This window comes from Meleagris gallopavo, chromosome 2 (assembly GCF_000146605.3).
Source record: "Meleagris gallopavo isolate NT-WF06-2002-E0010 breed Aviagen turkey brand Nicholas breeding stock chromosome 2, Turkey_5.1, whole genome shotgun sequence".
In the NCBI taxonomy this organism is placed as follows: Eukaryota; Metazoa; Chordata; class Aves; order Galliformes; family Phasianidae; genus Meleagris; species Meleagris gallopavo.
Window position 1 is genome coordinate 67,140,694 of NC_015012.2, and position 23,117 is coordinate 67,163,810.

The following is a 23,117-nucleotide window of genomic DNA, read 5'->3' on the forward strand; positions in this document are numbered from 1 at the left end:
AAAAAAAAAAAAGCTGTCCCTAATGAATTTGTTTCAATGCATCTGTTTTTTCAAGCTCTAGCATTGCCAGTACCAAAGCAACACTGCCAATTTCCTCTGACTGTGGTATCACATATATGATTAATCATTTTGACCCAGAGCATATATATTTTTAAAGCAATTGCAGGCTGGTTTAATGAACTCCTCTCCTGCTGGCTTTATAGACCAGTGATGATCAACATACCATTAAGATAAACCTTGTACCCTAACCCTCCCCTCTATGACAGCTTGCCTTATTTGGCTCACAACAGTCAATAACCAATTAAGAGACAACGGGTTTGGTCGATACAGAAGATAACAGTAAGACTTCAACAGCTGGAAAATTCTACACATACTCTTTTTCTTAATTCACATCTCTGTGGTACATAAACAGTTCTGCACTTGGAATAAATGTGGAGAAGGAAAAACAGTGGCCAAATCTGGTTGGTAAAGCTTTCCCTTAAATCTGTTGCATCCGTAAGCATGATAAACGCTCAGCTGTGATCGATGCCAGACAGGCAGGAACCTATTCTCTGGATTTGTTGTGGCCTTTTAAAGTGTGAAAATAGAAATCTCTTCCTGATTCGGCCATGAGTGACAGATCATTTGGGCCATTCCCACTTGAAAACAGAAGGGTCACAATATTTTTTAAAGAAGTTATTTATGAGCTGGGTTATGATGGGGTTAGGGGATGATCAATCTGTCAAGGGGGGCAAAATCTAACAGGAATGGAGGATAAACAGGAGAAAGGGCAAGGAAAGGATAAAAAGAAAGGAGAGGAAGCTTTGATACAAATGACATCTTCTATCATCTCCCAGTCTTTCTTCAGATGATGAATGGTTGCAATAAAGGGTGGGATAGTAGCAGCTATAAGCAAGACAAAAGCACAACCTGGCTAGTGGTGAGGAGCACTGATTATAATTCCAGACATCCCAGCTGGAGGTCAGCGACTGAGGTCACAACATCATCACTGGCTTTAGTTTTAACACCAGGTACTAATTCTACTTCCCCTTCCCACCATCTTTTATTAGGCCTTTTTTTCAAAGTTTTACTTTCAAAGATAGAATAATAGGTTGATACAATACAAATCAGATAGTCCCCTTTTCCAGGATTTCCACTCTCCTTTTAAGGAGAAAGGTGCTACGCTCTTCCTGACAAACAAGATGTAACTCAAATGCCTCTCAGTTTGCACCAAACACAGACAGCAAATTATTTCTAAATAACATGCCTATTATTATGCCTGTCTGCAGCAACCCTCTATCACCCAGAGAGGCCCCACTATCATGCCTGAAAACAGGAAACTGTCCATTCAAGCCCGTAAGAAAGTCCAGAACACACCGGTCTTTTCAGGCAATAGGAGACAAGCAACTATAATTTATCTTCCCAACTTGCCTTGAGATTTGAGAAGTCCTATTCTGAGTTTTCTCCTTTTTGTCACAGTAAGATGAGATCTGCTGAAAAGCACCTTTGTCTTCTCAGTTCCCTTTAGTACCATCTTCCACGGGGAGCAGCTAAAGGTAGATCCTTGGCCAGATTCCTGTGCTGACAGGAATCCACTTAGAGCCATCCCCAGCAGTTTACTTCACACCCTTGGCTCTATCTGACTGCAGCTTTGTTTTCAACTCTGTGCATTTTAATACAGAAAAATATATATCTACATACTACTCGACCTCTTAAAGACAGGCTTAAAAATCTTGATGCTTCCACTAGAAAAACGAGCAGGCAGAAACATATTCATCACCTTCTTTATCTTCTGCATTGATTCAAATGTCTTGTTTGCCTCCTCCGTACCTAACCCAACTTGCCTGGCCTCTCAACATGCAGGGGCTGTGTCTCTCCTGTAGTTCTAATTTACTCTTTCCTATTTCTCACCTGCAATTCTTGCCTGGAGAAGTATCCTTGGAGGTTGCACGGGACTCTTGCATGTTCTCAGTATTGCTGTCTCCTCAGGCATATGCATTAGCCTGTTCAAGCCATCTCCAGCATTTTAGGGTGGTATTATCACCTTTTTAAAGCTTCCACAGGCTTATTCCAGCCTCTTCCATGTTCTCTTACACAAGATCTATTTGTCCAACACTTCCAACAAAAATGTAGCCAATAATCTTGTTTACAGCACTGGCCTTTAATCTTTCCCAACTGTCTGATCGACTATTTAGTGTCACCTTGAGAGTGTACCTATTGAATTGTTGGACCAACTCAACTCCAATTGGTGCCCTATGCAATAGGTGATCCTGTCACATTTTCCTCAAAGACAGAGCTATTGCATCCACTGGAAAGAAAAGAGATGGGGCTAGGGAATCCCTGTGTGCATCTAGGAGTTGCATCAGGAACTGTGACCCTGCCTCTTCCATTTTAGGGCTGTGCTTGAGGCATCAAAGTGGGCTTGGCAATATTCAATTACTGAGGTACTCCTGGTGTTCCTTAACTTCCAAGCTGCAATGCCAAAGTTTGCTTCTTCTGTGGCCAGTACAGATAATTAAATCTCTCATTTTAGGGTAGAGTTGAAATGACATATCTATCTAAGCAGAGCCTAGAGAAACTTGTAGAAATGTGGCCTTCGACCTTTCACCCTCCACATGCAGCTCCGTAACTCCCATTGTTTAACCAAGATGTAGAGGTACTTATCTTGATCACAATATGTCTTACAGCAGGAGGCAGAAAGACTTGGGGGAAATTAATGCTCTTGTTACCACTAGTACATAGAATTATAAAAGTGTCAAGCAAAGAATCAGCTCTAAATTTATTTACACTTCAAGCACACTGATATCAACTGAATATTGCTGCTAAATTAAAAATTCTGATATAATTTTCTATTTCCTATTTGACCCCAACAAAATCCAAAATCCAATTCTCTTGCCTGCATCCAGACTGTTTTGTATTTGCATTGTAAAGAACCTTTGCAGTTCTTAGTCTACTTCCTCAACCTGTACCTCAAGCCTCTCTAAAGTGAAGAAAGCACCTGCCTGCCCTGCCCAGCCACGGGCAAAACTGAGCTTGATAAAGCCCGGGCTAGCTAGATTTAACATCCACCAAAATGTGTTCAACCTATCAGCAGGCTGTGCCTGAAGGCCAGCAGGCAGGATGAACAGCCCATGTTTCCCAGTGCCACAGACGGATGAGGACCACCATTATGTTTTCTTCAGTAACAGGGTGGCCAGAAAGAAGAGAAGCTAAGGCTTTCCCTTTTCACAATCAGAGTGAGTTCCAGGAACAGAATTATAATTTAAATTAACTACATCTAACCATGTAATTAACATTCATGTCCTTTTATTACAAGCATCTTCATCATCCATTCTGTGAAATGCAACTTAATAACTTTTTTGTAGGGAATGAGATGGAACAACCATTTGACTCATTTGAATTGTTTTTACATTAATTGTTCAATTGTTGCTATTATTATTAATCTTATTATTCTAATTACATGTGTTATGTCTTTTTACAGTAGCATTCCTTCCAGAATTAGACTAGTTCACACAACTCCATTGTTCCTCTTGTTTTAAAAATCTGACACGGAATCACTGGCACCAAACAAAGTGAAAATGAGCATTGTGCACGAGGAGCTGAAACATCAGCTGCTTCACAGGAAGGGGAAATCTTTGAGTATTCCCTAACAACCAGCACATTTCACAGCATACAGTGGCAGAAAACTTCACACAGCAGAGGCAAGGTTTAAAAAATTGGACTGCTCTGAGCCGTTAAAAGCAGGCAGGGTCTCTTTTCAAAGTCTAGGTCATGTGCCTGGCACTGCGTCATATGGTGTCTCTCTTCCGCCATTTGTTTATTTGCTTCTGGCAGTTTTGGCAGTGAGGTATCAGAGTGAAATGCACACCACTCTATACATATGGTGGGAAGAATCTAGTGCATCAGTTGAATGCATACTGTACTGTATACACATTCTGTTTTATCTCCGAGCGCAGCTGTGCTGTAAAAGCTTACAAAATGTGAAGCCTTCTGTGCTGGAAAAACATCGACAGGAGAAGCTGGCCTATAACTTATTAGGTTGTGACACAAATCAAAAAAAGCCAGAGTTAAAGCTGACAACTCCTGGCATCGTGATGAAAAGCAGAGAGACTCAAGTTAAAGAGGGAATGTCAGTCCCAGCTTGATGTTGCTGCCGTGGGTCACAATTGTTTTGTTCTAGCACAATGATTCCAAGCGCAGGCCTGCAGCCTCCAGCCTGCCACCAGCACATGGGCTGGGGATGGACGCAGGGAGGCTTGGGTATGAGCCCAAGCACAGCTCTGGTTCTCCTCATCCAACACAGTAGCCTTCAAGCTGTGTTTAGTCCTGTGCCTCCTACTCCTCCAGCTCTTTGGGCTGAAGGTTGTGGAAACATATGGCAGAAAACCTTCCTGCACTGATTGGACCAGATATCTGAGTAGATTTTTTCCACTACAACCTTGAAACAGGCACTCTTTATTTTAATCTGAGGAAGAACAATCACACTGGATCAGATCTCAGGACCCCTTAGTCAGGCTTGTCTCTAGCAGTGACCGGTACTGAACTTGCGAACACTACCTGAGGAGCAATGGGCCACCAGTCCTTCCAGGTATATGGGCATGCCATGAGGGCAGTAGGAGCAGTGTGTGAGAGGTTTGGTAAAGGAGCTTGCTCTCTATGTCCACTGCTACTGGATTCTGTAAGTAAGTCTTCCTTTACAGCACTGAGCTAGGCAAGATCACAGTAAGCCTCCTTCCCTACTTTCTCATGGACTCCAGATGTGCAAATATGTGTAGGCAGAGGAAATGTGGTGAGTAAGAAAAAGAGAGAAGGGAAGCACAAAGGATGGTAATTTTAGGATACAGATAATCTTCTCTGAAATAAAAACTTGACTGGAGACATCACTTTTCCTCCCCAGTCCTATAGGAATGAACAAGCAAACTGCCAGGGCTGACCTCTGTGCTTCCTCTCCATGCCAGAAAGGATGAAATACAACCTCCAGCTAAGTTTAGCTTATCTGCTTCATCTCATGGGAGCACATTGCATGGCTCTGCCATCACCCTGTGTCCATTGCCTTCTTCCCCAACCCTATGGGTGACTCCTTGCCTGCTGCATGGCCAAGGAGAAAAAACAAGGAACAGCAACGTAAGTCTCACCAAGACATTTTGTCCCATCTCATATAAAAGACATGAAAATGAAATAGAAGCAAGGAAAGAGGAAAATAACAAGTTATTGCCTCAAGCATTAATTGCTGCTGATGCTAGTTCATTTTCAACAACCGACTTTAATTGCATCTCCACATCGGATAAACCTACTTTTTCAAATGCTATTAAATTGTTATTTTAAAATGCATGGCAGGCTCCTCCTTAAAATCAGGCCATGGTCTGTACTGAAGGAAACTGTATGAGGAAATGTACAGTGAAGGGCAATTGGAGGTTTGGAACAACTCTTAAATAAGAAGATACTAAACAACAGGGACTTAACCCTTTAAAAAAAGAAAAAAAGTTGAGTGAGAATGAATATGTAGTTCATGCAGCATATATAGTAGTTTATGTAGATCGCTGTATTTTATGTTATCAAAAATGTGATTATTAGCTATCCAGTAACTATCCATCGCTTCTCACAATGCAAAAAAGAAGACATTCAATAAATTTGTGAAACATAAACAAAAAGAAATACTTCTCTGCAGAACAAGTCACCACACAGTACCCACACCAAAACTATGCACAGAACCAAACGGAGGGTGACACATCCTCGAGGGACACAACCACTAGCTATTAACAACAATGCCACAAACACTCCCACAATGGATAATTTCAAGGAACCAGCTTTGATGTGCAGAGCCAAGAACCTTGCCTACAGGATACAGGGGCTGCCAGGTTGACCTCAACTGGAAGTTGGGGTCATTCCAGCTGCTCAGCCATCAGGCTTCAGGAATTTACTTTGGAGATGGCAGTGGAACCTGTTTTCAAAACTCAAAAGTAACCTGTGGAAATTCATTGGGGCTATCAATTCTACCTCCAAGAAAAGGTAGATAAATTATTTCCAAAACTGATGAAAGACTTTCAGAGACAAGGGTTGTGTTCAACATGCACAGCATGTGCACACCTGGTTACACAGTACGCATTGGATGGAAGAGCAACACACGTAAGAGAAAGTCCTGATGTCAGTGGACATGGAATAGCTTTTCTTCTTTTAAATGCTCTAAGAAAGGCTGGTCACTAAAGGGGCTTTTGGTAAGCTAAGACATCTCAGCTTCTCTGGCCTTCCATATGTTTGTTCACACTACAAACATTTTTCCAGGTTTTTACTTCTGTTGTTAGAAAACTCAATGTTCTTGAAACTCAGCAACTTTCAGTATCCTGACTTGGGCCACAATAACACAATTGTACTTCAAACTCAACAGATACTGACCTAGAAGCTTGCAAATTTATTCAGAAGAACAACAGAGATAAACTTCATTCTAATTCCTAATTTTTCTTTCTTCTACTTTTCTGCATTTCTGTGTTCAATTAAATGGTTAGCTGGGAAACTTAGATTGTACTCCTAGAAACATACAAATTAACTAAAAAAGTCATCACTCTCATGAAGCCTTTCAGCAGAAGTTTAAATCTTTCTCTCCCCATCTAGGAATTGAAGAGCTGCTCAGAGGAAATCAGACAATTATAAAAGAGCATCCAAGAAAACACAAAATCACAGAATCACAGAATCATAGAAACACCAAGGTTGGAAAAGACCTACAAGATCACTCAGTCCAACCATCCACCTATCACCAATAGTTCTCACTAAAGCACATCCCTCAACACAACATCCAAATGTTCCTTGAACACCACTACTGGAGTGGGAGCTTGCTAAAGCATTACCAATTACACAGGCACTTTCTCCGTAACATACAACCGGGAAGGGAAAGGAAAATTATAGATGTTAGGAAATTATTTTGTCTAGGTATTCAGCAGAGCCTTTAACTTTTACTTTATTAAAATTAGGATTTATTTTAAAATGAAAATACCAGTCCTGGACACGTTCAACAAACTTTAATGTTATAGCTATATAGTTATAGCTATATAGTTATATATAGTTATTTAATTACCCAGGTCTTTTAGAATCGCCTTCAATAGCTGCATTCGTTTCCATGAGATCCCAAATCCCCAGTCTCTTGCTACTGTCAGCCACATGGTGAGATAAAAGTTGGAATGGGGAACATCTCTGCAGCACAGAGTCACAGAATGTAGAACACAGAGACAGAAAAGAAACAAAACTTGCAGGCTGTGCCAAGATACACCATTTCTCTTTAGATGATATGAAGGAAAGATACAGTGGCCTTGACATGTGCATCTGTAGCTGAGTGTGAATCTCTAGCTTTAGTTCTACTGCTCCTAGAAGTAATGGAAAACTTTAGAGTCAACTCCCTACATCCTACAACTACAACTGAGTTGATTCAACAGAGGGTGGAGCTGCCACATGCAGCCAGGGCTGGTCAAATGCTCAGAGAGCTCACAAAAGTCTGTGTTTTTTATTTCCTTTTTGAATCATTTTTCATCCCTGTTGGGCATTAAGAGCTGGCTGCTGTAGAAGGATCACTGCAGGAAGCAGAAGGATTTTAAGAACAAAGTTGAAAAGGGTTTTTCAACAACCCTCATTGGATCAGCTAGATCAGACCAACTTCCATTTTTTTCCACATCCTTGCTCATCTCCCCATGCACCAGGGTAGACCTGTGTTATTCTGTGAATTGACTTATATGGAAAACAAAAGAATAGGGGGCACAAGGTCTAGGCTCAGCAGGATACTGAACTGCAATACTCACAATTAAACTGACAGATTTGATGGCAGGGTGGGTTTAAGGAACAGCTGGAATCTGATGAGTTAAAATCACTTCCTGAGAGAAAGCTGATCAGGAGAGTAAATCTTTCATGGATTACATTCAATTAAGAGCTTTCACATCACCAAGAGTCAGCTAGAAATCCAGGTACAATATAAGCTAAAAATAATTGGGTTCCAGGTTCACCCACTCAGGCTGAAAACACAGACTTGTGGAATATACCTGACAGGCTGCATATCAACTTGCAGGGTCTATGTGAGAACATAACCAGTGCTTCTAGAAGGAATGTCCCTCTAAAAGGATCCTCTGGTGATAACAAAGCATGCGGATTTTCTATACTCATTACATCTGATATGCAGGAAATAGGCTGATTTCTGAAACCCATCATTTTTTGAAAAGAAAGGCAGAGAATTTCTATGCTCCTTTAGCTGTGGAGCACAAAGATGCCAAGCAGAGCCCACAGAAAAAGAAGGCTTGCTTTGCAAGGACTCCCAGGACATACTTTAAGCAAATCTGAGACAGTTCTCACGGCGTGAGATCAAATCTGTGCCATGAAATTTCATGAAACAGCAAAGGCAGAGAGGCAGGTCCTGAGCTCCTGGCACAAAACAAGCCAACAACTGACTGGAATTACAGTATGTCCTTTAGGAGAAGCATTTAAATGTGACTGATTCTATAATGCTAGCACCTGAGATCAAGAAGAGACAAAAGCCAAAATTTTTAGACTGTTCAAACTGGAAAAGAAGAAAACTGTCTGCGTGTTTTTGCAAATGGTCTTATATACACCTGCTTTTTCAGCACTGGATATCTATAAAAAGACCAACTGAGGAGTGGTCCTCCTGATTTTTTGTGAAGTAAAAGGAAGTTTGTGTAAACATGAACATGAGGTGAAAATCATAATAACAGCTTTTCTGTCCTTTCTATTAGAGAGTAAGCAGCTTCCCTTAAACCAGCCCAAACTAAACATTTTATATTCATTTTTCATCACAAGAAAGTTTTAAGAGGGACTGATTTCTTGCAGAAATTTCCTGTTAAAATTACGTAGTAATGAAGAAGTTACAGGAAGAAATTAGGATGTGGGTCCTGAACTTCCAACCAGTGCCAGAGCCATCAGACAGTGTAATCCACTCCTGCTAGATGATGTGGGCTTGGGCTCTTCGCAGGACAAGTGCAGGTTGAGTAAGCAAAGCCTATTGTTTACTTTTTCAGGAAAACTGGTAGCTTAATGTTGTCACATGCTTTGGGAAATCCCAGCAGAGGAAGCATTTTTACTCTCTCCAGAGCCTGATGATGACCGAAGTGGCTGCTCTGGTACGGTGCTTGGAGCCATGGGGTCCTGCTGCTCCCCTCTGGGTGCTCCCTGCTGCTCTCAGACCAGCAGCCCGTCTCCATCCCTGTCCCCAGCACCCAGCAGGCAGCTGCTGCAGGGTGAGACCAGCCCTGCAGCACCGACATCAGCCTGATCCACGTTGGGCAGCCACTGCATTGGATATGCTCAGCTTAGTTTTTTGTTATAGCAGGTGCTGCTAGGGGTGAGGGGGTTGTGCATTCCTGTCTGCCTTCTAAGATCAACATGCAATTCTGAAATTATGCTGCATTTTGTCACTTCCGCTAATAAAAACCCATGTGCCAGACTTTCCTGGCCATTACCCTGATGATGCTAACTGAGGCAGGAAGCCATCAGTTGTTCCCAGTCGTGTGACAGGGACAAGATGCATTTGGGCTGGTGCAGGAAGCATTCACAGCACTGTGGCAAGCAAGGAGGTGCCACCTCTGCTTAACAACACTCTGAAATGAATTCATTTTAAGCAGAGGTCACTTGCCTCTGTCCTCTAAGGAATGGGAGCTCAGTGACAGAATCAGGCGCAGGAAGGACACAGGGTTAAAAACGGGGGCAGGGATTTAGGAAGCTGAGAGGGTCCCTGAATCTCAGAAAACACTCTTTCCCAAAACAAAAATCTACCATTCAGGCCTTGAAATCTGAGACTCATGATACGAACACGAGCTTTGTCAAACCAGCCGGGTTTTCTGCAACTCCGATGAGGAATTCAGTGCAACAGCTCGCGAGAACAGGTGGTGAGTGTCCAGTTCAGACTTGGACATGGCAAACTATTGTACAGTTCCCATATTCCCACCCCTCACGCTAAGAATTTCCGTGGCAAAACAAAGTGGTCAGTGCAGCAAACAGACTGAGCTACACCATAAGAGCCATAATAGCAGTGAAATACATGAGGTCTCTTGAAGATTTTACCGTAGGGGAAATGAAAAAGAACTGAAATGTTTGCCATTCTGCTCGCAAAGTACAGATCTGCAGCTTGCAGGAATATTTTATGAATGGAAAAACAGAAGGACTTGCTTTTTCTTTCCTGGGTCACATTTACAGCGAGGCAGCAGTAAAAAATAAGCCCTTCTCTCTTTCCAAGAATTGGTTTACTTCATTAAAAGCTCAGCCCCCTTTCTGCTGCCAGCTGAAACAGCTGCCTTTGTATCCACCACTGAAATCATTAAAAACGTGTCAGGCTGAGGGAGAGGTGTTTTTCCCAGGTATTCCTGAAAGCCACAGAGTACTGCAAGTCAGCACTACAGAACCGTGCTGCACCACGCACAGCACTCCTCGCAAACAGAGTATCATTGTTCTTATTTAAAGAAATAATCCTCACAAAGCTCAAATAATTATTCAGCCCAAACAGCCCACAGCAAGTGAAACAGTCTTTAAACAGCTGTCATGGCTCAGTCCTCTGGAAGCTTTGATTTTAATGAAACTCATTAAGGAAAGAAATTAACAGAAATTAACAGGAAAATATCATAATTTGTCTTGTTTCAGAACGCTCAAATGGAGACAAAATGACACATAATTTGACCAGTCACAACTCCCTGTTTTGCTTGTTCTTGCACACTAAGTAAATAAGCCCTAAGTTGCTTGTACTGCAGCTCCACAGTTTGCTGCAGTGAAACAAAAAGGGTAAACGAGGAAAGCCCAGCTCTGTGCACTGAGCAGCCTGTCGCCAGCCTCTGCATACCGTGTGCTCCTAGAAGCAGGCGGGAATGCTCATGGTAATGAATATGCTACCTGCAAACAACCCAGGGTAATGGAAGATGAAGGGTAGTAAGTTCTCTCGAGAAGGCAACCGTCTTACAAATAGTTCATGTCAACCGTTTCTTTCTGCAACACAGTTCAATGGAAGGAAAAAAAAATAACACTTATCTTTTCAGGTACATATTAGGTATCTAAGTTCTCTCTGATTTCCTTTCCAAAAACACAAAAAGAAACATTTCACTGTGGTTTTTAATCTGAGTGGAACTGACAGAGGAGCACGCTGTGCTCTGCTGTGAGTGTCCGGAAGGGCAGAGATAAGAAAACTGATATTCCTTGGTTTACTGTCCTCAGCATCTTGCCTCCCAGGAGCTGGAAGACCACTTCCTGACCAAGATTGCTGCCTCGCCACTCCATCCTGGCAGAAGATATAGCAAGCCCACCTGTACCGTGGGCAGAGCTTCTGCTCTACAACTTGCTTGTGCTGAAATCCTGCTGCTGAGAAAGCCACTGAGGTTTACCTTTGACTTTTGAAGGGATCGGGATTTAGAACCCAAAGACTCATGAACGGAAAATAAAGAGGAGATGCATTCCTGGGGAAGCTGAGGAGCAAAAGGGGTATAGGAATCCACTGAGGACATTCATAAGCTAAAACTTCCCCTGGAGACACTCCGCTCCTCACCAAGACCAGTTCTGGCTGCAGAAATATGGGGAAAAACTACTGAGAATCTGCTGAAAACTTGTAAACAGATGGCACTGGAACAGGTTGCCCAAGGAGGTTGTGGATGTCCCATCCCTGGAGGCATTCAAGGCCAGGCTGGATGTAGCTCTGGGCAGCCTGGTCTGGTGGTTGGCAACTCTGCACATAACAGGGGGGTTGAAACTAGATGATCATTGTGGTCCTTTTCAACCTAGGCCATTCTATGATTCTACGAAACAAAAGTATTATACAGTGGGCATTTGCACTCAAGGCAGGCCATATTACTTTGCCACCATGTTATGAACCTAGTGACAGGGACAGTCACTGCCACTTCCTAAAATGAGGAATAAGTATAAGTAGGTGTTAAAGGGCAAAATAGTATTTATGGGGCAAAAATGTAGGAGTGATATGGAATTCTGAAAGAAAGTTTTTTTTGTCATTTCTTGCCAAGTTCACAGTAAGTGACATGGCATGCAGAAAGTGCAAGGACCTACTGGTGTCACAAACAGGAAGATCTAGAGGATATGCAGAAGTCTGTGGCAATGGGCAGCGAAGAACAGGCGGAGGAAAACAAGACAATGGAAATGTTGCTGATAAAGTATAAAATGCTGAGTCTTCAGACAAAGGAATTTTGGAGAAACAAGCAACAGTAAAATGACTCCCCTCAAGTTCACATAAATCCTGAATGATGACATGAGCTAGCATAGGATACAGTTTTGGAAACTGGGTCCTATCCAAATTGCCTTAATGTCAGAACAACCTGCATCTGCCTTCACTGGAATCACCCCTACCTCCTTCTTCCTTTATCTCAGCTCACTGGGAAATGCTCCCCTCTCTCTAAGTTAGATGTTTGGCAAAGAGATGTATACTGTTTCTAATCAAGAACACCAGCAACATCCTTCACACTAAACGGCCCATGCCTAAAGCAATAGCCCACTTGTGAATACAGCTGCTACAAAACAAACAGTTAATCTACTAAAATCACTTGAGATAAACTGATGAGAATGACCAAAATTCAAGTCCACAGCCTGTACAGTTCATGTTATATACAAACCGGGAAACTTAATTGTGAAACTTCTACTTACTCTGTTAAACTATCTGGACTACAAGAAAGAGTGCAGCAAAGCGTTCAAAATACATCAAAAGAGAGTACCTAAGTACCTCCTTGCAGTCTCACAGGCTATTTATTATATGCTTTTGTCTATTACTGCCATAAGAATAGACTAGGATTAAATTAAACAACAATTAAACTCTGTTGCAATGTAGAGAAATGCCTGGATGGCCTCCAGGAGGTTATTTCTGCCATAACTACTTCTATGTTAGAGCCATTTTAGGAACACAAATCAGAAAGGAGGTTAAGAACAGATGAATCCTGGTTATCAGAATGCTGTAGATTCACCAGATTTCTGAATTAGCAGCAGTGCAAAAAGGAATCCCTCAAAATCATCCTTCTCCCACTTATATTGCCTTCTCCCCGACTCTGAGAGGGCACTGTGTTTCTCTCCCACTGGCATTCTTCCTCGTGTGACGAATCTATTGCATCAGATTATTTACTTAGGCCTGAAGACTATCCTACGTGTCCTCTACCACACAAAAATGTCATGTATAAATGATTCAGAAGTACATGTTTTATCCATTCCTACTTTTTAAAATCACATCAGCCAAATGCTGACTGCTTTACTGCCACTCAGTTCGAGCCTCCTCCTGCCTCCAGCCTGCCCAAGAGCAGTTGCACACAACAGGCCCATCCCACACACAGACCCCTCACTGAGAGCCCTCTGGTTCCTCGGAGCTGAAGTGTTCACAACACCTACAGAAATCAAATTTTTACAACATGGCTCCTACGTTGCTTCTGCTATTGCGGTTAGCAGAAAGTATTTCATCAAAATTCTTTTGCTATCTTGATTTGCTTTCATTTATTCTGGCATGTGATACACTGTGCGTTTATAACATTTCTTCATAATAACTATTTTAAAATTGCTTGCACCTCATCGGGTTTCCTTTTTATATCCTCTCCTTTTTTATTCCAAGGAGGGCAGATATAATTTATTCACCTTCTTACAAAGGAAACCTGGAATCCCACTGATTCCTTTGCAAACCTCCCACTGCCCAAGACCTCCACAACTGGAATGTTATGTTCTTTACTGCCCAGCACATCTCTCTTGCTGTAATCTCTACCTGTAATCTGTGTGCTGTGGGAGCTCTCGTCTGGCAGCACCTGGTGACTGTCCTTCAGTTGTGCCCCCAGCTACCCCACCGGCACTGCTCCAGCTCTATCTTTGGGAAACAGCAGCATAAACTTTTCATTTTTCTACTCTGAAAAAATGCTTTTTTTTCTGAGTTATAAAGGAAGAAAAGCCTTAAGAACTTAGTAGGCAGCTCTGTGGATGAAGAAAATACGAAACAGAATGCATACTTCCCATGGTCCTGTTTATGAGTATATTTATGGGACGTTTTTTAATCCTGGAAACAACAGCATGCGGCTGCTGTATCTAAGATCTTCAAACCAGATTTTCCACTAGTTTACTTCAGTTTTATAAAAGCATAATTCAACCAATCGCTATGGGACCACTGTATTGAAAAGTTGGGTAATCCCGTGGAGAATTTCAATGCCCTTACTTTCTGCAAAAGCAGCCAGATCAAACACTACATGAGAGGCCATTTTTCAGCAAGAGTTGCACACACTGCAGTAGCCCATGACAAATAAAACACAAGGAAAATGGAAACAGAGGACTTGGTTTCATTTATACCTGGTAATTTGTGTGTGCATGTGTGGATATCAGGGATGTCAGTCAGCAGGGACAATTTCTGTAAATGACAGAAATGCATTAAAATCATAGAATCACCAAGGTTGGAAAAGATCTCCAAGATCATTCAGTCCAACCGTCTACGTACCACAAATATTTTCCCACTAAACCATGTCCTGTTGTACAACATCTAAATGTTTCTTGAACACCTCCAGGAATGGTGACTCAACGACGTCCCTGGGCAGCCTGTGCCAGTGTATCACCACTCTTTCTATTGCTGCTACTCAGGAGAAAATGTCAACCCAACCTCATCACAACCTCTTTTCAGGAAGTTGTAGAAGGCAATGAGGTCTCCCCTGAGCCTCCTCTTCTCTAGACTGAACAATCCCAGTTCCTTCAGCTGCTCCCCATAAGACTTGTGCTCCAGACCCCTCACCAGCTTTGTTGCCCTTCTCTCCAGGGCCTCAATGTATTTCTTGTAGTGAGGGTCCCCAGTCTGAACACAGTGCTTGAGGTGCAGCCTCACCAGAGGTGAGTACAGAGGAATGATCGCTTCCCTGCTCCTGCTGGCAACACTATTTCTGATACAAGCCAGGATGCCATCAGTCTTCTTGGCTACTTGGGCACACTACTGACTACATCTGGCACAAAGCTTGCTTTACATCAGGAATGTGTTGTGACTTAGAGGAGGCTCACTTATGTCACTGCCATGACTGGTGATCAGAGTCCTCCTTTCATGACAAGATCCTATCTCATGTTGAGGCATCTCTGTCCCAGTACTGCCAAACATGCACATCCCTTCTGACAGGCTAGTCAGAGCCAACTAAGTCTTTAAAATATGTTTGTTCATGGCACTTCAGCAGTACAGCACGTGCAAAGCCGTTTTCTTCCATAATATTTGCAACTGTTGATTATTTATACATTAACCCACAGACTTCATTTCTTCCATCCTATACCCATCCATTGTAAATGTAGTGTTTTTGCCACTTGCTCTGTTAGGCATGAATTAATGCATCAGAGGCATGTAATTTATGCATGCTATTTTGTCAAGACTGTTTGTATGGAATCTGCTTTGGAGAGGCAAGCTGCTCTCTACTCTGTGGCCAGAAATAGCTTTTTTTTTTCTTTCTTTTTTTTTCCCCCCCTTTGGTGCAATGGATCAAGGTAACTTCAGAGCAGTCACTGGGAAATCTCTGATGAGATGGAAATTGCAATGTTCCATGTTTTATGTGGTTTCAGGTAAAGATGATTTGTGCGCATGCAGAAGCATGACATCGGTATAATAGAAGGAAACCCTAGATGACATGGATGTCTGGGGGATGCCATTGTCAGGCCAGCAGAAAACCAAGGACAAAGGAGTGATTTACTCAGTTAGAATGTGGCTGTGCATTGCTAGGCTTTAAAAACAACCAAGGACATCGGACTGCCTGCCTTTCCCAGGACGCAGTGTTACAACTCAGACAGCTTGTTCCACTTAAACGCGCCCACTGCAATAACTGAATTACTTGGGAAATGAAGACACAACATACAGTCTTTTCTTAGTGCTTTACAATTCTCAGGTCAAGTGCTAATACAGGCTACAGAGCTCTCCCTGGCAAGTATTGTTAGAGCTGTCATTAAAGACCTCCAAAAGTCTTAACTGTGCAATTGAAAATGTTTCCAAATCCTCTTATCCCAAACATAACAAATCTCGCTGTTGTTAAATCTGATGTTTTGTAAATTTGATACTAGTTGGCTTATTGAGGGGGTTGGAGAATGTTTTTGTGCAATAGTACAGATCTACCGAAAAGGAATAATGCATCTCCACAGCAAGGGAGTAACAGAGATCGCTGGGAAGGGATTTATGCAGAACGATGGAAAAGGAAAAATCAAAGACTACCTCTCGTACAGCGTGAAGATGATTCTAGGATTAAAAGGCACAATAATGCCATCCAATTACTGCTCTGTCTAGGTCATGCACTACTCGTAGCAGAAAGAAGTAAGATGGCAGATACCCTGGGTTATTTTAATTAATTTAATCATGTGACTAATTGGTCTCCGCTGGGTTTCTGTGGTAACTGCTTCCTAAGTGCTGATGGGCAATTGTGTTAAATGTAGCTTGGAAACTGCACGTAGGGTGCAGTGCCTTCTAGAGAGCAAAGGGAATTGTGCAGCTGCGCTCAGAGGGTGCTCCTGCTGGGGCTCTGATTATCTCCAAGCAGACTGTTTCCAGCTGTACTGTCCTGTTTGCTCCTCCGCAAGCACACTTCCCCAAAGGACGTGCTTATGTGCAGAAAAGGCGGTAGGCTCCTTCCTCTTGTGCACGACAGCACATTTCCTGCAGGATGATGTGAGGGCGCACGGCCGCAGCAGAGCACATGCCATGTGGGAACAAAGGGGAGCAGCCACCGAGCCCAGTGTGCACAACTACAGCCGCTCCTGAGTGCACAGAGGGAAGCTCTGCAGAGCAGGACTGCCTTCTTGCTGGTGGCTGAGTGCGAGGGTAAACCCATTACTGAACCCTGGCAAAAACAATGTGCCAAACTGCTTTTTCCGACTGTTCCTGCACCTTGTGTTTCATTCATGAAATCTCCGTGTCCATACTGCTGCAGAATGGCACAGAACAGGGATCAAAACTGGCAAATGGGCAAACGACTCTGAAAGTCATTCCTTGCTCTGTGAGTTGGATTTCGTGCCACTGTGAATAAGAAGCTGTCATCCTGCTAGATCCAAACTTATACTCTCATCTCCTCACATGATTAATGTAACAGTACGAGTGGAAAGATGATTAATAATAGCAACCTACATTCCAGTAATCACAATCGCACATACGAAATGACTGTTTAATGGGGTGGTAAGTTAAGCCCTGTTAAGGACATGGAGAAAAAACAACTGAGAATCTCCATGGTACCTTTCAACAACAACAACAAAAAAAACTACAAAAACATCCATAAGGCAATACAAGACATGCTGCAAATACAGAACACAACATGGAACAGCGAATCCCAGCCTTGCCAGTAAAAAGGGAGAAGCAGGCTAGAAAATACAATAAGACGCAGCCAGGCAGAGGGTAAAAGTTTGGAATCTGTATTGTGAAGGCTAAAAAGGTTTAATTGAATAAAGCAAGAGAAAGGATAAAGCACAATGGTGAAGGAGAAAAAATGTTCATTACCCCACTGCCGTGGGGAGAATGAAGGTCTAGCCAGCCTGCATAAGTGCAGCACACCTGGGCTTTATTTAATATAAATTAGGTTAAGTCTAAAGTACCTTACACAGCTTATCAGCAAACAGCAGTTTGTAAAGTACACGGACAAATACTTAATGCCTCATTTTTCCTGTTAAAATGTCGCCATTGTCTTGCATCTTTGTATTCAATTATCATCTCACTGCCCCTCAATGAAAGCACTGCCCCTGTTAGCAGCATGAACAAGAAACCTCCTTTGATTTGACTGTGGCGATCAGTGCCTTACCATATACCGTATTCTGCAAGACCAAGATATTCCAACCTAAGTTCAAGGCTGAAGAAACAAAAAGCTCACCATAACTCAATTCAGTACACCACTATGACCAACTGACTGGAGCAAATCATCTTAGAAACGACACAATGTGCTCTAATATCTCCAGTTGTGCTCTTTGGAAAAGTTTGGCATAACAAAAGTGCCTCAGCATTGCAATTCATGCTGAAATGTCCGTATACAATGAATTAAAGTCAGTTCTACATGATTTTTTTTTTTTTAATACAATCTCACATGCTGCTTTAACCTGTTTACGAAGTCTTCCATATCTTCTATATTTGTATCAACAATATCAGGAACTATTGGAATTTTTGAAATATTTCAAAAGAATAGTGTGGTGACAGATAACTGCATTATGAATTTTAATGAGAGATTAGAAGATGATTGCAAGTGAGACAAAATATTTTCATTTTAGCGATAATAATGAAATTTTTTTCAGACGAATCCATTGCGAATCCATTGCTTCTTTTCCAGATCACATAAAAAGTAAATGGAGCCCAGCTCCAGTACTGGGCAAAACCACAGCCAATGCACATAGCTCCACCAATATTAACAAAGACATGTCTGCTCACACCAGCTATGTGTTTTGTGACCAAATGGAACACTTCAGTTTAGATTTGGACTGTGTCACCAAGTCCCACAGGCTCGCAATGCCACCAGGGCAACCATTCTGCAGGGAGGCAGGGTCTCACCATACTGCTCAGTCCACTTGGTCTGGCAAATTGCACCTGACAACAGCCACTATCTGGAGGACAGAGTGAAAAATATCCTATAATTTCTGTGGTTATAGGGTGCATATGAGGCTTGACCCGGCACACAATATCTCTGGTAAATTAGGTTTAGTTTCTGTTCTTGTTACCTGGCCAAGCCACACATTTTGCTAAGAATCACCAATTTTAACCACCTCAGACTGTACATTTTTAGCTTTACCCACCATGCTGCCTCTAAGCCCCTTTGCTCTTTGCTCAGTCGGTACATCCCAGCCACATGGCAGCCTTCTCAGCAGCCTTAATGCTACAGAACCCATTCATGACTGCTTCACTACTGCTACGTCACCAGGGTCTGATTTATTACCTGTAATTAGCTTCAGCTTCAGCTTGTGGTCCAGCTTTGCTCATTCTACTAAGATAGTTGTTTCAGAGTTGTTTGTTTGTTTTTTTCCCTAGGTATATTAATTTGCTTTTATCAAAGTGAAAGTAATTTAGTTGCTTTTTTTTCATTATTTTAATTCCTCCACAGATTTTATTTATTTATTTATTTATTTTGTATCTGCAACTCCTCTTAGCTTAGCATCATCTGCAGAGTTTGTGAACACACTGCCTGTTCTCTCCTGGAGATCATTAATGAAACATGAAACAAGACCAACCTAATGCACATCCCTCCAGTCCTTCTCTATCCACAACCTGATATGCTGCTCTTTATCACCACCTTTTGCTTTATTCCTTGAGCCCATTTTCAAGCCACTTGACAGTGTTCACATCCAAAGTAATTTGAATTAATCTGAGGGTAAGATTTTGTGAGATGCTATTTCAAGTGCTTCACTAAATTCTAAATCCATTAGAACTTCTAATTTCCCTCCCTCATCTCATTTCTGTGCATGTGTGTACATACTAGCTGTATTTGTTTGGCAAAACCTCTGTACTCCTCTGTTACTCCTTGTTGCCCATGTGGCAGAAAGTGGGGATTGGGTGAAGTGGGCTTTGTGTGTTAAAGTCTCTGTTTTCTGTTGAAAAATTAAGCTTTTTTCTACAAACAATTCATTTTTCTCTAGTAAGTTGGATTATAAACTTTTGTCATGCATATAAAGCATTTCTCAGCAGCGTAAAGTAATTTTTGCATTTGCACTACGCTAGGTTCCTGTGGGATATGATCAGCCTCATGTTTAAATGTCCATCCTCATACAGAAATGTGGAGCAATGCATGCTTCTGTGCCAAAATGCATTCACTGTTTGCATCAAACTACTTGTCGACATCAAACAACACATCAGAAATAAACAACCTTATACAGCAAATGTGATCTGGAGTCCAAATAAACTATGTTCACCTAAATATCTTTGTCTATTTACAATAAGCGATGTTTTTCTTTGTGTTACAACCTGCCAGGGCATGTCTAACTGAAAGTTACCTTGTTCTGCCATTAGATCAATAAAATAAAAAATATTTAGGAATTCTCACCTTCACTTCTGGTGCCTAAGAAGAAAGTAATCTCCCTATCTCTTTTAGTTTCTCTCTCTCTCTCTTTTATTTTTATTTTAAACACCATACAAATGACTCCCAAATTTTCAGGAACAGTTGCTGGTTTTAATGATACATTGCAGATCCTTGTCAATATCTCTGCTGCTTCACACTTTTATTTCCTTAGGAACACTCGGATGAGTACCATCTGGTCCTGGTGATTTACTGCACTCGAGTTGCTGAAGTTGCTCCATAACTTCCTCCTAAGAGACTTCAATCTCTGTTATAAGGCCACACTCTGATTTCCTGTGAAAAATGTCCTTGGAACAGGAATTTCTTCATCATCCTCTGTGGTGAAGGTGGACACAAAATTAATTGAGCTTTTCTGCTGTTCCACTATTTCAGAAGGGGGCAGAGTCACTGCTGGGTAGCCTATGAGAGCTGGGGACTTTCAAGGGAGCTTTTTACTTTTTTTAGATGCTTTTTCTACACCTTTTGCAGCACCATGTACGTGTCCTTCCAATAACTTCCCTGTTCTTTTATTTCCAGTGTGCACTATATTTGTTGTAACTGACCTGATCACGTTCAGAGATATTTTGAAGGACGAGCTTTGTCTTTAAAAAAGTCACACATTTGGTATTTCTGGTACAAGTGTGCTCGGGACCCCACTGGCATTTCCATAGTTTAATAACCACATTTCAAATTTGGAAAAAAACGTTTTTTCCACTCTTGCTGTGTGAAAAACCACAGAAACAATGTGAAAGCAGACCACGTGCAAAATAATGAAACAGCCTGTACACAATGTACAGTCAAACATGCAGAGGGCCTGATCCAAAGCTCAGGAAAATCAGTGGGGGGGTCCAGTGACGCCGATGGAATTTGGATCAGGCCCAAAGAAAGAGCACCATAAAACAGAACGAGTTTTTGTCTCATCTCTCAGCTACAGTAATCATAGGTGTTTTTTGCAACAGTAGTAGATAACAAATTTTCCAATGAAAGTGTGATTTTAAGTTGACAGTGTCCCTTTAAGCTTATGCACTTCTTCACATAACTATGCCAGATTTACTCTCCCCTTTCTACTTTTTCCTTGCTCAGAGGTATATGTACCATCTGTGCATCTAATATGGTGTTCTTAAATAGCCTCCAGAGTGATTCAATGCTTCTTTTTCCCTTTTTAAACTTTCTCTTGCTTAACCCTTTTCCTCATTATTTCAGAGACTTCTCCTTCAGAGCTCCTTATCCTCACTTCAATCAGGATAAGTTGCCATACAGCGGCACTGAAGTTAGGAGCATGGTCCTCTGTTGTTTTAAGGCCTATGCATTAGATAAAACCGAAAGCATTTAACTTTATCGAGGCATTGATATTGACAAATGGAGACAAATGGGGGCATAACATTCAACCATTTGACAACAGCCAATTAAAACTGACCATTACTACCAAATGATGAAATCATTCAAGCCCAATATCTCACAAAGATCTAAGCATCACTCTTTTTTTTGAAACTCTAGTGTAATCCTCTAAGATGCAAATGATCAGACTTATCACTGGAAGAGTTCAAGGCCAGGTTGCACAGGGTTTTGAGCAACCTGACCTGGTGAGACATGTCCCTGCCCATGACAGAGGAATTGGATTGGGTGGTCTCTGAGGTATCCTTCCTCACAAAACCACACTGTGGTTCTGTGGTATGTAGTTCCATGAGCTCTCAGCCACCTGATTTGGTGGTGTTGTGCAGCACAACTGTGAAAGCCTGGAAGCAAAATTGAAAATAATAAGATTAACAGAGACAGAGTTTTTGTTTTTGGTTTACAACACTGTGGGTTTCCAATTTGATTTGACAGTCTGAATTTCAGAGAAAGGAAGGGCATGTAAGACACTGAGCAGCATTTGGCCACTGCTAATGGAGTTAACTGAGCCCGTTGATGGTCGCAAGTGCTTCCAAGCATAGCTGCACTGGGCAGTTACACTGCACTTATGATCTTCCTCCATGCAAAGCCCAGCAAAGAGCCTCTCTGCTCTGCTCTCAGGGCAAATGGGTGGCAGCGGAGCCACGTCTCCCTCTCAGGCCGCGCAGGCAGACAGAAGGCTGGGACAGGAAGGCCTGGCCACCACCAGCACCTCCCACCCAGGAGCCCTACATGCAGCCAAGGCCAGGCCAGCCATTGCTCCTCAGGCAGGAGATGAAATAAACCAAAACCATGTGAAGCTTCGCACAGGCACAAAACCCTCCCACCCCCAAAACCATCAGACACTTCATGACTGTTTCTAAAAATTATTAAACAGATGAGTACATTTACTTCAGCTACGAAATTGCATCCAGGCTGACAATTTGCAGCATATGTTTACTTTCAGCCCAATTTAAATTCAAATGGGTGAGTTATAAATGCTTGGGTTTTTGACAGAGAGCAGTCTGTAATTGAACTTAGCTGGCCAGCAAACAGTCTTCTACTATTGCAGAAATTATTTTCTAGAGGAAAGATATTTGACATTTTCAGACTTTTGCCCTATAAAAACTACCCACCCAGCTCCTCTAGCAAATTTAACACTTTGTACATCAAGTACTACTTGATATGGAGTGAGAAGCTGACTTTAACTAACAACTTCCATCAGTAGATTTTCCTGTTCATCTGGCAGCTTATAAGTTATAACCATTTGGCCTCCCCTAGCCCTGTAGAGATTCATGAGGCCAGATTCAAGCTTAATGTGTGCAAGGGCTTCTTCCATCTTCTCATAAACCAGCAAGTGTTTGCAAACAAAACTAAAGGGTGAATCTTTCCTACCCAGAAGGGGACAAAAGACACAATGTGATTTATTCCTTTGGTCTACCTGAAACTATTTCATCCCTGAATTTGACCCAGGATTTCTATGCACAAAGGAGACGGAAGTCACTGCTTCAGAACAGCAAGAGAGTAAATATAAACCATCAGATGACAAAAAACCTCATAACTCCATTGGATTCCCAACTCACCTGCACAAATTACTCAGCCACCAGCTCATGCTGGGGAGTACTGTGACAGCAAGATGCCTCCTGAGAAACTTTGGGACCAGAAATGACAACATTTCTGTCATTTGCTACCTAAAACTATGTGACATTGTAATACGCCATTAATCTTCTCAGGAGTGTGAACATGGGGTGTCATTCACAACAGTCATCCTAATCCAAACATATTTTTGAAAGCCATATTTGCTTA

The 23,117-nt window shown here is 42.0% G+C and overlaps 1 protein-coding gene and 1 long non-coding RNA gene across 2 annotated transcripts in view; both read right to left on the reverse strand.

The window, feature by feature from the left end:
- Positions 1-23,117, reverse strand: part of PRDM1 (PR/SET domain 1) — a 690,597-nt gene that overhangs the window by 450,931 nt on the left and 216,549 nt on the right.
- The window catches only part of LOC100546792, a 36,696-nt gene continuing 28,313 nt past the window's right edge, over positions 14,735-23,117 (reverse strand). Inside the window, exon 4 of the long non-coding RNA XR_002112301.2 lies at positions 14,735-21,676. This is a non-coding gene — a long non-coding RNA (uncharacterized LOC100546792). The remainder of the gene's footprint in view (positions 21,677-23,117) is intronic.